The 15,712-nt window shown below is 49.7% G+C and overlaps 3 pseudogenes; 2 read left to right on the forward strand and 1 right to left on the reverse strand.

Moving 5' to 3' along the window:
• The first annotated feature begins 4,837 nt into the window (after nucleotides 1-4,837).
• On the forward strand, nucleotides 4,838-5,728 carry LOC149333895 (uncharacterized; annotated as a pseudogene).
• A 48-nt stretch (nucleotides 5,729-5,776) lies between these two features.
• Nucleotides 5,777-7,185, reverse strand: LOC149333896 (uncharacterized; annotated as a pseudogene).
• A 7,628-nt stretch (nucleotides 7,186-14,813) lies between these two features.
• LOC149333897 (uncharacterized) lies at nucleotides 14,814-15,703 on the forward strand (annotated as a pseudogene).
• Nucleotides 15,704-15,712: the final 9 nt, after the last annotated feature.

The following is a 15,712-nucleotide window of genomic DNA, read 5'->3' on the forward strand; positions in this document are numbered from 1 at the left end:
AAAGACACTGTAGCGCAGCAACAACAAGCCCAAAAAGCCACGCTACTGGTATCATACAGCAGTGGGGCTTGCTCAGCACCAAGGATAGCAACATGGATAACTTGTGAGACTAATGGTTTTTTTTTAAATTGCGAAGATAAGTAAATGCGTTTTGCATTGTCCACCAGTCTATGGCGTCTGAGGATGGTAGTTTGTGTGGTAGTTAGAATTGTGTTCTTTGTAGCCCAAGGTTCTCTAGCCTCTCACCGTACGGTTCTATGCGGTCCGGGTAAGTATGGGAGTCGGCCCGGTTTAGGATCGCTAGATCATTCGCAACCTCATTCGTGTCTAGCCCTACATGTTCAGGTGTCCATTTTATTCTCTGCTAGTGGGAGAGTCTACAAGTAGAGTATCTTCCGTAGTCCTAAGGTAGTACCTGGAGACTCGTCACTACGTGCGATGAAACCCTAGTTCGTCTTGAGTCCTAATGATGAAAGCTGTGAGCAGTCAATCCGCTAACACCGGATGCTTGCCTGGGCTTCTACTCTGGCTTTCCTTCTAACCGTTTACCACTGGTGGACCTTTTCTTGCAGGTGTCGAGATTTGGCACTTGCTGACACTAGTATTAAGCGCTTGCCACAGCCCCAGTCTTGAGAGGATTTCTCTACCTTCACGCATTCTTTTTCGAAGTTATTTTTGACTCAACAAAACCGCCTCTCTTAGCTCATCGGTGCTGTCCACCCCGAGCACCCAAAGCCGTTCCGTGTATGTGGTTGGTTGGAGGTGTCAGGACCCTTGTATAATCTCTTTTAAAAGTGGTGTCAATGATCTTTCTGTGGACCTAAGGTAACCTTTCTTAAAACTAGGAGTAGGCGAATAGTGTCTTCCTCCCTCACCCTTTTTCATTGCCAGGTTATACTTCTTCTCGTTCTTGAAATTTAGTTCACTGTCTCTTTGAACCTTGATTGTATAATTAGCTTTCAAATGTTTTTAACCACGTCCCAGAAACACTTGTAGAGTTCTTTTTATAAATTTTCTAGTTTCCCTGGTTGAGCATCATTTTGGACGGGGACATTTATTTTTCCTGTATGGCCGCATAAGTTCCGATTCCTCCGGGGTGCTCTGAAGACCGCTGTGTTCGTCGAATCCCTCGACCATGTCTATAACTGCTGCAGAGTTTTCCCATCCATCTATCCCGCATCAATCTCGGCTGCGCATGGGCTTCTGTCGACTTCTATTACCTTTTGTAAGCTGCGTATTGTGGCACTCGGGGGCTGCATGCAGATGTTTTCATTCAAGGGTATCATCTTCAGTGCATGGTGGTAGCTTACGACGCGCCATCTTGTCTGAAACTCCGAGTGCCTCAAGGACGGTACAGCAGCAGCACACCGACGGGCTGCCTGCTCGGGGAGCGAGCAGGGAGCTGCGCATCGGAAACCAAACATAGTGACTGAAAAAGTGTGATGTGTTTCGAGGTAAGTGGAGGAAAGTAGTCGGAGTCTCGCACCATACTCTCCATCAACTTGCCGACACAAGATGTGAGGGGGTAGACCACGGGCTCTCCACGTCAATTGACTTACCTGGCTTAGGAATAAACGCCACTAAGGCTGTTTTCCTATACTGGTGGAGAGGAATCTCTCCAACACGGATATTGTTGGTAAATTAAAGGAGCGTATGACAGGCTTCATCTGGAAGGTTCGCCAGAAGTTTGGCGGTAACCTTGTCCCGGCCTGGTGCAGTATCCAGTTTCATTTTGGCTAGGGCACCCTTCATATAATGGAGCTGGAAAGGGGCGTCCAGCTCCGGATTTGTTTGATCAACGTATGAGCACTGGGAAGGACGAGGGTCCACCGTTGTCAGAAGTAACTCTCACACAGTGTTCGGGCCAGTTTTGTTGCAGTACCGGAAAAGTTATGAATTGCCAGTTGGAGATGCCGCGCTGTTTGTGCACATGCTTACTGGGGTCAATAAGTGCACGAAACAGATGCCATGTGTTGCGACGAAACATCTGGCGCGCAGCGGTGTTACATCGATCCCCCCAGTTAAAGTCTGCTGGCTGAGCGGCATAGTCTGCAGCCTTCTGGGTGAGTTGAAGAATGTCGTGTCTGAGTTTCTTGTGTTCCTGCTTTTTCAAAAGGCTTCCAAAAGATAGAGAAGATGGTTACCTGCTCCGGGGGCGAAGTCGGTGAGCTGAATGCATTGTTCGTTTCTGCGGAGAGTTGTCATTAGAGAGGTTACCCACTCTTTATATCTGATAACTGGGAACGCCTCCGAGGCCTTGGAGGCGGCGTTCCTCAGCTGCCATTACAAGTGCCAACGAACCTTGGAGGTCACGGCCCGAGCGTCGTTAGATGCCATTGGGGCTCCCGAACAGCAGGTCTACCTAGATTTGTAAAGGCCTGGGCCAATAGGGCCTGAGCCCAACCACCTCCTTGTGTGTAGTCAATAAATGTTTACCACCACCACCGCTATGGGAAATAGCGTCATGAAGCCGCATTGGCTATAGATAAGTCGCGAAAGGGGTTCGCCTAGTTGATGAAGCCGATGAAGAACGGGGGGCTACGTCTGTAGGAGCAGCGGCAGAGGCAGCAAGATTATCTAAAGACAAAAACGGTAGCCGATGCTGCCAACGTCTCCGCGTCGACATCGGGCACATGTTCGGTTTCCTCTCGCTCCGTATAACCTGGCTCAGCCCAGTTGAGCCACACTATTTTAAGTTTAAATGAAACAAATTGTTTTTTGAGGAAAGAAAAGGCGCAGTATCTCTCTCACATATCCCGGTGGACTCCTGAATCACGCCGTAAGTGAAGGGAGGAAGGCGGGAGTGAAAGGATAAAGGGGTGCCGGAGTGGAGGTCTCCGGATTTATAGACCCCACGCAAAAATGCGCCGGGCGGCCACCGGAGCCATAGCGCGCCGGCGCCATGCTGGGGGAAGGCCGCAAAAGACGCCCGATTCGGTCACCGTACGGATTAATCGCAGTACGCCGTACTAGTCGGCCTAAATTGCTGGCACTATTGATTCTGGCGTCATCTGCAGCACTTCAGTATGGTCAACTCCTGCTGTGTTCGACAACGACACCAACATGGATATCGCGACGCGAATGGCGGAAAGGTATGTACTGTACGTCCGGGTTTGCTCTGGCCCGTATACCGTAGTGGATTCAAGTATTCTAGTACGCGCTCCGTCACGGTCCATGAATTCAACTGTGGCCGTTTTTTTGTCTGATCGACTGTAACTTTGTTTCTGGAATTGTATGCGATTCGAAAAAGACTCGCAGTATTATCGCATGTAGACGAAAAGCTCTGTCTAACTCCGTCTTCTTCGCGAAGGCGCCGACGCACACGGCAGCATGACTACGCAGGAACATTATTAGAATAACCGGTGTGCTGGCCACTGACAGCCTTCCAGCTTGATAGATCGTTGGGTTTTTATTTAAATAGCGCCGACGAAACGCGCCGCTTACTTGTTCGCTCGTACTTGTGCAACCGAGTGAACGACAATGCTGGCAGAGGCGGTGGAATCCAGACTGCGTGCACATTTTCCCTATTCGTGCACTTTACATTCGTTGGCGGCGTGAGCACGCGCTATGCGTGGCTGTGAGCTTTCGTACTGCCTATGATTATTCTGGAGCTACATTAAGGAAGCAAGAGATTCCATATGTTAGCGATACATTTTGACCAGAGTTTAGAATACCGTTTCTCACTGACATCACACAACACGCTTGTTTTTACCTTTCTCGGTTGTAATTTCGGTCGCCGCTGGAAATATTACACAGGCGACCTCGCCATCAGGAGCTGTGTGCTTTGACCATAGCATTTCTACGACACCGTTGAGGCATGTGCTCCCGCGAGCGATTTCATTTGGTGTGCTTATACTGCCGCGAGCTATCGATTTCGCTTGCCGAAACACAGCGAACCTTTTTAAAACCAAAGCACCGGAGAATATAGCACATAAAACCATTTTTGAAGGAAGCAAGCACTGACTAAAAAAAGGAAGCCCACGGAGTGAGTATAGAAATTTTGTTTGGGATGTTGATCAACTCAGTCAGTTGAATAACCAGTTTTACGTGAAAGATAACGACTAGAAAGTAGGAAAAAAGAAGTCACACCATGCTCTCAATGACGTATGCATCTGTTGTAGATGTCCTATCGCAAGTTTCCCAGATACGGCCTACTGCTCACGAAGTGAATTATGGCTATAAAAAGGGACCCGGGCCCTAAATTAGCAGTTGAGCAATGAACCAAAATATCCTCCAAACATTTCAAGCCAGATGACTTCATCAGCAATGCAGCAAGTGGAAGACGTTTCCTCACAGAAAATGCTGTTCCATCGCAGTTCTCATTTTCGAAAGCAGGCAAGAAACGGCGGCTACCAAAGCAGCGACTACCACACTGCATCTGCAGGCCTCCAACAACCGACACAACCACAGCCGGGTCTCGAGAAACATCTCACTAAGGCAGCACTCAAGATCAGCAGCACTCTCAACCTGCAAGCGCCAACGTTGCAGGTTGCGACTACCAGCCCGCAGACTTGGCAGACCAACCGGACTCTCCTACTGAGAACCAATTTGAGCTTCAACTTAGTTCTGTGTGTAGCCACATCAAGGCAGAGCTTCAGTCCAAAGCTGAGGAACTTAAAGGCCTCTACTTAAGTAACAAATCTGTGAAGTTCTCTACAGAAAGTAAAATATGACCTTGAATTAGAAAAAAAAGAATTCCAAGCTTCAAGCGCATAACGGAAATCTCCAGCAAAAACTTGCTCTGACCCATCAGCAGCTACCAGAAGTGCAAGCCTTAAATGAAAAACAGCAACAGGGGGTGTTCTTACTTGACAGATTCAAGAATGGCGATAGCAGCATGCAGTTGTACACAGGACTTCTCAACTATCAGCATTTCCAGAAGCTGCTGCTGCTGTTAAAGCCAGGCGAAAATTCATGTAATGTGTATAGCAAGAAACAATGCCTGCCCAGTGATAATGCCAGGGGTTGACCTCGAAAGCTTTCACCAGAGCAAGAGCTACTTCTTACGCTGGTTATGCTCAGAACAGGATTCTTTCCCCCGCACATTGGCCACATTTTCGGTACCTCACCTAGTACGGTGTAGAGGATATTCTCTAATAGGGTGCGCTTTATTTATCTCCAGCTAAGGAAACAGCCTTTCAGGGCACCCAGAAGTGTGATCGACTGCAATATGCAAACTGTGTTTCTTGTGGTCTACCCCTCCACAAGAGTGATTATTGATGCCACAGAGATTAGGTGCGGGGTACCTAGCTCTCTGGCAATGCAGTAAGGTACACATTCAAATTACAAGCCAACCAACACTTTCAATGCACTTGTTGGTGTATCACCAGATGGTCTGCTTATATTCGCTTCGGAACTTTTCATGGCGTCACTGTCCGACAGAGTAGTTGTGACTCGAAGTGGATTTCTAAACCAGACATTTTCTTCCGGAGACACTGTCATGGCTGACAAGGGTTTCACTATCAGGGACCTGCTTGAAGAAAAAGAGGTTCGCCTCAACATTTCACCATTTCTTAGAAAGGACCAGTTCAAAAAAGAAGACTTCCAGGAAACGCAAGATACCGCATCGTGTCCTATCCATATAGAGCGACGAATACAGCGCGTTAAGTGCGATGACATCTTTGACCGCTCCATACCCCTGTCCCTTGGCACACTTATTAACCAGATATGGTAAGTCTGTGCAGTTCTCAGCAATATGTAAAGCCCTTTAATTCTAGAGTCCGAATAAAAACAGTTTTCTACTCTTGTGGTCTGCTAAGCAAGCCTCACGTTTTATTCAGTCCTTGAGCTGCTTCAACATAAAAGGCAACATTTTGTTGAACTAGAAGCTGTTCAGTACGGCTTCCATACTGCTCCATTCTTCTTCGCAGAAACGCAACCTCTGGACAATCAGGAAGTGCGGCGCGAACACTAGAAAGTCTGCCCACCGAGCCTGGGTCACACCCACCTGGCCCAGCAGTTCCATATAGTGTTAATGGTTCTCTTGAGTGTTGGCTGGAAGTTCTCGCCAAACTCGACGGAAAAGTCCTTAGACAGAAGGTTTCTTTTGTAGCATCCTACAGAGAACAGGGGCACTTGTCTTCCATTGTACCCCACGGGAAGGGCTCACACGGATCAAAGGCAATGACATCTGGTGATGCGCCCAGCCACGGTTTTGTGGCGTTCACAAATATTCCACAGGTAATGATGTCATCAGGATGGCCTGCAACAATCATGATGTCCTTATATCGCAGGATTGCATCACTTTCATTTGCGATTCGGTATCTGAAAGAAAGGCTTATGTTAGGAATGTGATGTTTTTACGAGATGTATCTGTGAGTAGCAAATACACTTACCTGATAGCTCCCTCACGGGAAAGGTCCTTCACAGCTGCTAGATTAGCTAGTCCTTTCTTCGTCCACTTTTTGCGGCTCATGACTACGCCAATGTGGGGCGCCGTCAACGGATGGTCGTCAAACCAAGCCATACTGTTCCTTTGTTTTCCAGTCGCTGCGACTGTTCCCAGTTCCCAGTGACTGTTCCAGTCGCTGGGCTTCAACAAGTGTAAGAACTATCCCCTAGAAGGTGCATAAAAACAATGGTTTAACGTGTGTTACACATATACTGCGTCCCGCAAACGTTATAGGCCACGTGTCTTAAGCAGCTTGTTGCTTGTTATAGATGTAAGTCTTAACTGAAATGAACTAAACATATGAGTGATGCCAATACCTTAAGCACTGCCGCAGTAGCTCCATCCACTGGGTAAAGAACTTGCCAAGGTGCCAGACGACTGAAGCACACAAAGGGTTCAGCTGTCTTCCACTGCTGCTGCTGCCTGCTTCTTAGGTTGCCTGACATTAGCACAGAAAACCCATGCGGCACAAGTGACTGTTGGTAGCTCAGCAGATAGCCTTTTATTCTCTTGCCATACCTGGTTTCAACTGCTTCACTGTAGTCGGCAGCTTGAAACACACTAGCAAAATTTTGCATTCCACTCGATGTGTTCAAGGCATCAGCAAACGATTTTATGTCATCTTGCTGCTCTAGTGGCTCAGTAGCTGCATGGCCGCTGTATACCTTTGAGCTGCTGGGAACAGCTTGCCCGTCTTCTGCAACTTTTCGCCAGTCAATGTTTTGGACGCTGGTTCCTCGAAGTGGATTTGTTCTCGGCCTGCGCGATCTATGAGGCAGGTCAGTGTATGACATATTGTCACGTTGTAGTGACGGCAGTCCAGCGGTCAAGAAGACACCAAGAATACTTGGAAACGAAGCTCTTTATTTGGGCTGACTTGCGACCGCAAAAGAACTGAATAACTCGGCCTCGGCGTAAGCAACAAACGTGCTCGTCAGTCGTCGAACTACGAATGCCAGCTGCTCGCGGCATCGTTCAATTTAAAGCCGGCAAGCAAACTTCGAGATAACAGGTCGAGATCATATAGAGTAATCTGGAAACACGTAGATGCAGCTCGGCATGCCTGTGATAATCGAGATTAGTCCGGTCGCTTCTCGCGTCACGAACACGAATGATAACACACCTTTCCTGTGGCCTTGCGCGAACGAACGGACATTACAATGATACGTGGCATTACCCCCCCCCCCCCCCAAAGAAGCATCGTCTCGATGCTTTAAAATGAAAATAAACACGGAGAATGCACACTTTGATTCCTTTATCGTTCATAATATGGCTTGAGGCGTACGACATGTACGACTTCCGGGCGTGTGCGGCGTCGCTGAGATGCTGTCGTGCCATCGGGGATGACTTCATAGTCGATGTCACCGATGAGACGGAGAACCCTGTACGGGCCAAAGTAGCGTCGCAGCAACTTTTCATTCAATCCACGGCGGCGAACTGGCGTCCATATCCAAACACAATCACCTGGCTTGTAATGCATGTCTCGTCGGCGCAGATTGTAGTGTCGGGCGTCGGATTGCTGCTGGTCTCGAATGCGAAGCCGCGCAAGTCTTCGGGCTTCCTCGGCGTGATCAAGATAGGCGGCGACGTCGTGGTTGTCTTCGTCTGAAACGTGCGGGAGCATTGCGTCGAGTGTTGTCGTGGGCTTCCTGCCGTATACAAGCTGGAATGGGGTAAAGCTGGTAGTCTCCTCGACGGCAGTCTGATAGGCAAAGACAACGTACGGCAGAATGGTATCCCACGTCTTGTGTTCGGCGTCGATGTACATGGAGAACATGTCTGCGATAGTTTTGTTCAGACGCTCTGTGAGTCCGTTGGTTTGCGGATGATAGGCAGTTGTCCTCCGATGGCTTGTCTGACTGTAGTTGAGAACGGCTTGTGTCAGCTCCGCTTTACACGGCGTTCCTCTGTCTGTGATGAGCACTTCGGGGGCGCCGTGTTGCAGGAGAACTTGTTCGACAAAAAATTTAGCGACTTCTGTTGCGGTACCATTAGGCAACGCTTTTGCTTCGGCGTATCTGGTCATGTAGTCGGTGGCCACAATGATGCATTTGTTACCCGATGATGGAGTCGGAAAGGCGCTCGTGGAGGTCCATCCCAATTTGCTGATAGCGCTTAGTTGGAGGTGGTATGGGGTTCAGGAGTCCGGCTGGTCTAATCGGAGGAGTTTAGCGTCGCTGACACTCACGGCACATGAAACGTCGGCAGCTAGCCGCGGCCAATAGTACTTCTCCTAGATGCGGTGCAACGTGCGAGCAATCCCGAGATGCCCCGCAGTCGGCTCATCACGGCATGCCTGCATAATTTCTTGCCTAAGATTCTTGGGCACGACAAGAAGATGTACTGTCCTGTTGGACGCAAAGTTCTTCTTCAGGAGGCCATTATTGTGAAGGACGAAGGACGACAGTTGGCGCTTGAACCCTCGGGGAGGCGATGCGGTCTTGCCTTTCAAATAATCAGCTAGGCTTTGCAACTCAGGATCCGAGCGCTGCTGCTGCGCGAAACTGCTGGCGCTTACCGGTCCTCAGAAAGGGTCGTCGTCTTCCTCTTCCGGTGCTGCGTCTACGGGGGCTCGCGATGGCAGTCTGCATCGGAATGCTTGCAGCTAGATTTGTAGACTGCATTTATGTCGAATTCTTGAAGGCGCAGGCTCCAACGAGCAAGGAGGCCGGAGGGATCCTTCAAATTGGCAAGCCAGCACAGAGCATGGTGGTCGCTCACAACCTTGAATGGTCGACCGTACAGGTATTGTCGATATTTGGACGTGGCCCAAATAATGGCGAGACATTCTTTCTCGGTCGTCGAATAGTTGGCTTCGGCTTTCGACAGTTCGACAGTGAACGACTTGCGTACGCGATAACTTTGTCCTGTTTGCCATTTTTCTGAACGAGTACCGCTCCTAAGCCCACACTGCTTGCATCTCTATGAATTTCGGTTTCACCGTTTTGATCAAAGTGTCCGAGGACAGGAGGGGACTGTAAGCGGCCCTTCAGCTGTTTGAAAGCTTCCACTTGCGGCGTTTCCCATTTAAAAGGCACGTCAGCCTTTGTAAGTTGGGTCAAAGGTTCAACGATGCGCGAAAAGTTCTTGACGAATCGCCGGTAATAAGCGCACAGTCCATGGAATCTGCGCATATATTTCTTGTCATTAGGCTGTGGAAACTCTGCGATCGCAGCCGTCTTCTGAGGATCTGGGCGAACTTCATCCTTGCTTACGACGTGACCAAGGAACAGCAGCTCCTCGTAGGCGAAGTGGCACTTCTCTGGTTTCAGTGTTAGTCTTGAAGACTTGATTGTTTCCAGCACTGTCCGAAGCCTTCTGAAATGGTCTTCAAAGATTGAGGAGATGACAACAACGTCATTCAAGTAGAGTTAGACAAATTTGCCACTTCAAGCCTGCGAGCACCGTACCCATTTCTCGCTTGAACGTCGCTGGGGCAGAGCAGAGGCCGAATGGCAACTCCTTGAACTCGAAGAATCCGTCTGGCGTGATGAACGCAGTCTTCTCGCGATCTCTTTCGTCGACTTCAATTTGCCAGTACCCGCTCTTCAGGTCCATAGATGAGAAGTACTTAGCGTTGCACAGCCGATCCAATGTGTCGTCGATGCGGGGGAGGGGGTAGACATCCTTCTTTGTAATGCTGTTCAGGCGGCGGTAATCGACGAAAAAGCGAAGGGTGCCGTCTTTCTTTTTCACCAGGACGACTGGAGCTGCCCAAGGGCTCCTCGATGGCTGGATGACGTTGTCACGAAGCATTTCCTCAACTTGCTTGCGGACAGCTTGGCGTTCTAGCGGCGATATGCGGTAGGGGCTCTGTCACAAGGGTCGGGCGTGTTCGTCTGTGACAATGCGGTGCTTGGCAAGCCGGGTTCGTTGCACATTCGATGCTGATGACGAGCAATCGCTGTACTTTTGATGAAGACTGCGTGTTTGGCCTTGTCTGCTCCGTGGTAATGCTGGGTTGATATCAAACGATTGTTGATGGCCTTGATCAGATGGTTGTACGGGTTGGTCGGGTAGGGCAAATATGTCTCTGATGTCTCCCAGCTCGTCGAGGAAAGCGATCGTCGTACCTTTGTTTAGATGCCGGTATTCTTCGGTGAAGTTGGTGAGCAGCACCTGGGCTTGACCATTTCGGGATTTGGGCGACTCCCCTTGCGACGCCCAGTCCTCGATCAAGGAGTAACTGGGTGTTCCCCTCGACGACGCCTTCGCCAGTTTCGATGTCTCCTGTACCTATGCAGGCGACGACACTTGACCGGGGCGGCACGCTCAGTGCTTCGTCGAGGACGTTTAAGGCAACGCGATGAGTCGCTGTCGTCGCTGCAGATATGGCTTTTTCCGTGGAAAGCTTGACCGACTTGGATCGAAGGACGATGATCGCCCGATGTTCATTCATGAAGTCCATTGCCAAAATCATTCTCGCGAGCATTTCTGTAGGACTAGGAAGGTTGTAGCATAGGTTCGCCCATTTACTGTAACTCTCGCAGTGCAACGTCCTGACGGCGTAATAAGGTTACCAACTGCGGTGCGGATCAGCGGGCCATCCCAAGTTTTTGTCACTTTCCTGAGTCGGAGAGCTAATGGCCCACTCATGATGGAGTAGTCAGCTCCCGTGTCGACCAAGGCAGTAACCGCGTGACCATCTACCGTAACTTCAAAGTGACTTGTTCGAGTTCTTGTATTGCATGTTGTCTTTGGTGTCCGATCTCGGCTTCGTCGGATAGTGAGGCTGCGGTGGGCGTACTCCAACGTTACTGCTATGGGCAGCGGTAAAGGCTTCAAGTCTGGCCGCGTCGTCGTCGTCGTCGGTGTTGTCGTCGAAGTTGTCGTCGAAGTTGTCTTCGTAGGTGTCGTCGGAGGTGTCGTCGGAGGTGTCGACGGTGGAGGATCTTTGTCCTTGCGCTTAGAAGCGACCTCACCTCCAGAGGCTGCTTTATTCAGTTTAACCTTCGGGGGCTGGGACAGCGTCCACGCACGGCGTAGCCTCGGCTAGGAGATACGAAGCGCGATGAAGATGGCGACGGAGAACGTGATAGGCGGCTGGGCGTTGAGTATTCTTCCCGACGCAAGAACTCTTCGATTTCTGCTGGTCGCTGGCCGGGCCGGGGTCGTGGGGCATCGTAAGAGAACCCTCGGATGCCCATTCTCCTGTATGGGCAGTAGCGGAGGATGTGACCGGCTTCGCCGCAGTGGAAGCATAGTGGTCGGCGCTGGTCGGGTGTTCTCCACTCATCGCATTTCCTGGGCCCTGTGTGACGCTCGTAGGACGGGCGGGTTGGGGCGAGAGGGCGGCGGTCCAGCGGAGCTGGTTGAGGGGGATAGGGGCTTGGTTCCCGTCGTCGAGGTACAGGACGACGCACTGCTGCGGCGTAAGTCGTAGCTGGGGGCTCCATAGGCTGCGTGGTGGCCGGCGTCACACCCAAGGCCTGTTGAACTTCGTCCCGGATTGCGTCAGTAAGTGAAGTAACCTGCGGCTGCGTTCCATTTGGCAGCAATCGACGGAGCTCTCCTCGTACAACTTGGCGTATAACCTCCCGCAGGTAATCGTTGTTGGCGGTGTCCAGGCAGCTAGCTGAGAAAACGCTCTGCTGGTGGCCATACTGGCGGTTTCGGGCATCAAGAGTTTTTTCCATCGTGGCTGCCTCTGCTACAAATTCCGCGACGGTTTTTGGTGGGTTGCGGACGAGGCCAGCAAAGAGTTCTCTTTGCCTCCTCGCCTAAGCAACTTCACTTTCTCTTCTTCCTTCATGATCGCGTCGGGACGCCGGAAGAGACGCTTCATTTCCTCAGTGTACACTGCAATGGTCTCGTTTGGGTGTTGTATGCGAGACAGTAGCAGCTCCTGGGCTCTCTTCTTTCTCACGACGTTTGTGAAGGTCTTGACAAGCCGCTCCTTGAAGGTTCCCCAGTTGGCAAGGCTGGCTTCCTCATTCTCGAACGAGACTCTTGCTGGCCCCTCCAGGACGAAGAAGATGTACCTAAATTTCATGGCATAGTCCCAGTTGTTAAAGACAGCCACACGGTTGAACTGCTCCAGCCATTCTTCGGGGTCGGCGCCAGGCGAAGCGTCAAAGGTTGGTGGCACCCAGGGCTGCTGCAAAATTATTGGAGTGGTCGCCTGAGGCAAGCTCATTGTGGACGTTGCTACTTGCTTTCGCTTCCGAGTAGGGTCCGGCAGAATCCCGAACTCAGGTGCGTCCCCTAGCAGACGTCGGCTTGCGCGGTGGACTGGACTCAGGCCCTGCGGTGAATGACTCGGAGGGCTGGCGTCATGACTTGTAGGGGTGTCAGGAACATGGAAGGCTACCCAGCACCGCCACCAGATGTCACGTTGTATTGACGGCAGTCCAGCGGTGAGGAAGACACAAAGAATACTTGGAAACGAAGCTTTTTATTTGGGCTTACTTGCGCCCGCAAAAGAACTGAATAACTCTGCGGCGTCGTAAGCAACAAACGTGCTCATCAGTCGTCGAACTACAAATGCCCGCAGCTCCCGGCATCGTTCAATTTAAAGCCAGCAAGGAAACTTCGAGATAACAGGTCGAGATCATCTACAGTAATCTGGAAACACGTAGATGCAGCTCGGCATGGCTGTGATCAATCGAGATTAGTCCGGTCGCTTCTCGCGTCACGAACACAAATGATAACACCCCTTTCCTGCGGCCTTGCGCGAACGAACGGACACTACAATGACACGTGGCCCGTATACCGTAGTGGATGCAAGTTTTCAGGTACGCGCTCCGTCACGGACCATGAATTCAACTCTGGTTCTTTTTTTTTCTGATCGACTGTAACTTTGTTTCTGGAGCTGTATGCGATTCGAAAAAGACTCGCAGTATTATCGCATGTAGACGAAAAGCTCTGTCTAACTGCGTCTTCTTCGCGAAGGCGCCGACGCACACGGCTTCATGACTACGCAGGAACATTATTAGAATAACCGATGTGCTGGCCACTGACAGCCTTCCAGCTTGACAGATCGTTGATTTTTTTTTTAAATAGCGCCGACGAAACGCGTCGCTTACATGTTCGCTCGTGCTTGTGCAACCGAGTGAACGACAATGCTGGCGGAGGCGGTGGAATCCAAGCTGCGTGCACATTTCCACAATTTGTGCACTTTGCATTCATTGGCGGCGCGAGCATGCGCTATGCGTGGCTGTGAGCTTTCGTACTGCCTATGATTATGCTGGAGCTATATTCAGGAAGCAAGAGATTCCCGATGTTAGCGATACATTTTGACCAGAGCTTAGAATACCGTTTCTCACTGACATCACACAACACGCTTGTTTTTACCTTTCTCGGTTGTAATTTCGGTCGTCGCTAAAAATATTACACAGGCGACCTCGCCATCAGCAGCAGTGTGCTTTGACCATAGCATTTCTACGACACCGTTGAGGCATGTGCTCCCGCGAGCGATTTCATTTGGTGTGCTTATACTGCCGCGAGCTATCGATTTCGCTTGCCGAAACACAGCGAACCTTTTTAAGACCATAGCTCCGGGGAATATAGCACATAAAACTATTTTTGAAGGAAGCAAGCACTGACTAAAAATAGGAAGCACAGGGAGGGAGTATAGAAATTTTTTTTGGGATGTTGATCAACTCAGTCAGTATAGTAACCAGTTTTACGTGAAAGATAACCGACTAGAAAGTAGGAGAAAAAAAGACACACCATCCTCTCAATGGCTTATACATCTGTTGCAGGTGTCCTATCGCAAGTTTCCCAGATACGGCCTACTGCTCAAGAAGTGAATTGTGGCTATAAAAAGAGACTCGGGTAATAAATTTGCAATTAAGCAATCAACCAAAATATCCTCCTAACATTTCAATCCAGATCACTTCGTCAGCAATGTAGCAAGTGGAAGACGTTACCTCAGAGAAAATGCTGTTCCATCACAGTTCTCATTTTCGAAAGCAGTGAAGAAACGGCTTCTACAAAAGCAGCGACTACCACACTGCATCTGCAGGGCTCCAACAACCGACACAAGCACAGCCGGTTCTAGAGAAAAATCTCACTAAGGCAGCACTCAATATGATCAGCACTCTCAACCTGCAAGCGCCAACGTTGCAGGTTGCGACTACCAGCCCGCTGACCTGGCAGACCATCCGGACTCTCCTACTGAGAACTAATTAGACCTTCAACTTTGTTCCATGTGTACCTATATCAAGGCACAGCTTCAGTCCAAAGCTGAGGAACTTAAAGGCGTCTACTTATGTAACAAATCTGGGAATTTCTCTACAGAAGTTAAAATATGACCTTGAAGGAGAAAAAAAAGAAGAATGCCAAGCTTGCAGCACATAATGGAAATCTCCAGCAAAAACTTGCTCTGACCGATCAGCAGCTACGAGAACCACAAGCCTTAAATGAAAAACAGCAACAGAGGGTGTTCTTACTTGGCAGATTCAAGAATGGCGATAGCAGCATGCAGTTGTACACAGGACTTCTCAACTATCAGGATTTCCAGAAGCTGCTGCTGCTGTTAAAGCCAGGCGAAAATTCATGTAATGTGTATAGCAAGAAACAATGCCTGCCCAGTGATAATGCCAGGGGTCGACCTCGAAAGCTTTCACCAGAGCAAGAGCTATTTCTTACGCTGGTTAAGCTCAGCACAGAATTCTTTCCCCGCACATTGGCCACATTTTCGGTATCTCACCTAGTACGGTGTAGAAGATATTCTCTAGTAGGGTTCGCTTTATTTATCTCCAGCTAAGGAAACTGCCTTTCAGGGCACCCAGTAGTGTGATCGACTACAATATGTCAACTGTGTTTCGCGTGCTCTACCCCTCCACAAGAGTGATTGTTGATGCCACAGAGATTAGGTGCGAGGCACCTAGCTCTCTGGCAATGCAGTAAGGTACACATTCAAATTACAAGCCAACCAACACTTTCAATGCACTTGTTGGTGTATCACCAGATGGTCTGCTTATATTCGCATAGGAACTTTTCATGGCGTCACTGTCCGACAGAGTAGTTGTGGTTCGAAGTGGATTTCTAAACCAGACATTTTCTTCCGGAGACACTGTCATGGCTGACAAGGGTTTCACTATCAGGGACCTGCTTGAAGAAAAAGAGGTTGGTCTCAATATTTCACCATTTCTCAGAAAGGACCAGTTCAAAAAAGAAGACTTGCAGGAAACGCAAGATACCGCATCGTGTCCTATCCGTGTAGAGTGACGAATACAGCGCATTAAGTGCTATGACATCTTTGACCGCTCCATACCCCTTTCCCTTGGCCCACTTATTAACCACATATGGTCAGTCTGTGCAGTGCTCAGTAATATGCAAAGCCCTTTAATTCTAGAGTCAGAATAAAAACAGTTT

Source organism: Amblyomma mixtum, chromosome 8 (assembly GCF_055824585.1).
Source record: "Amblyomma mixtum isolate Tamu chromosome 8, ASM5582458v1, whole genome shotgun sequence".
Classification (NCBI taxonomy): domain Eukaryota; kingdom Metazoa; phylum Arthropoda; class Arachnida; order Ixodida; family Ixodidae; genus Amblyomma; species Amblyomma mixtum.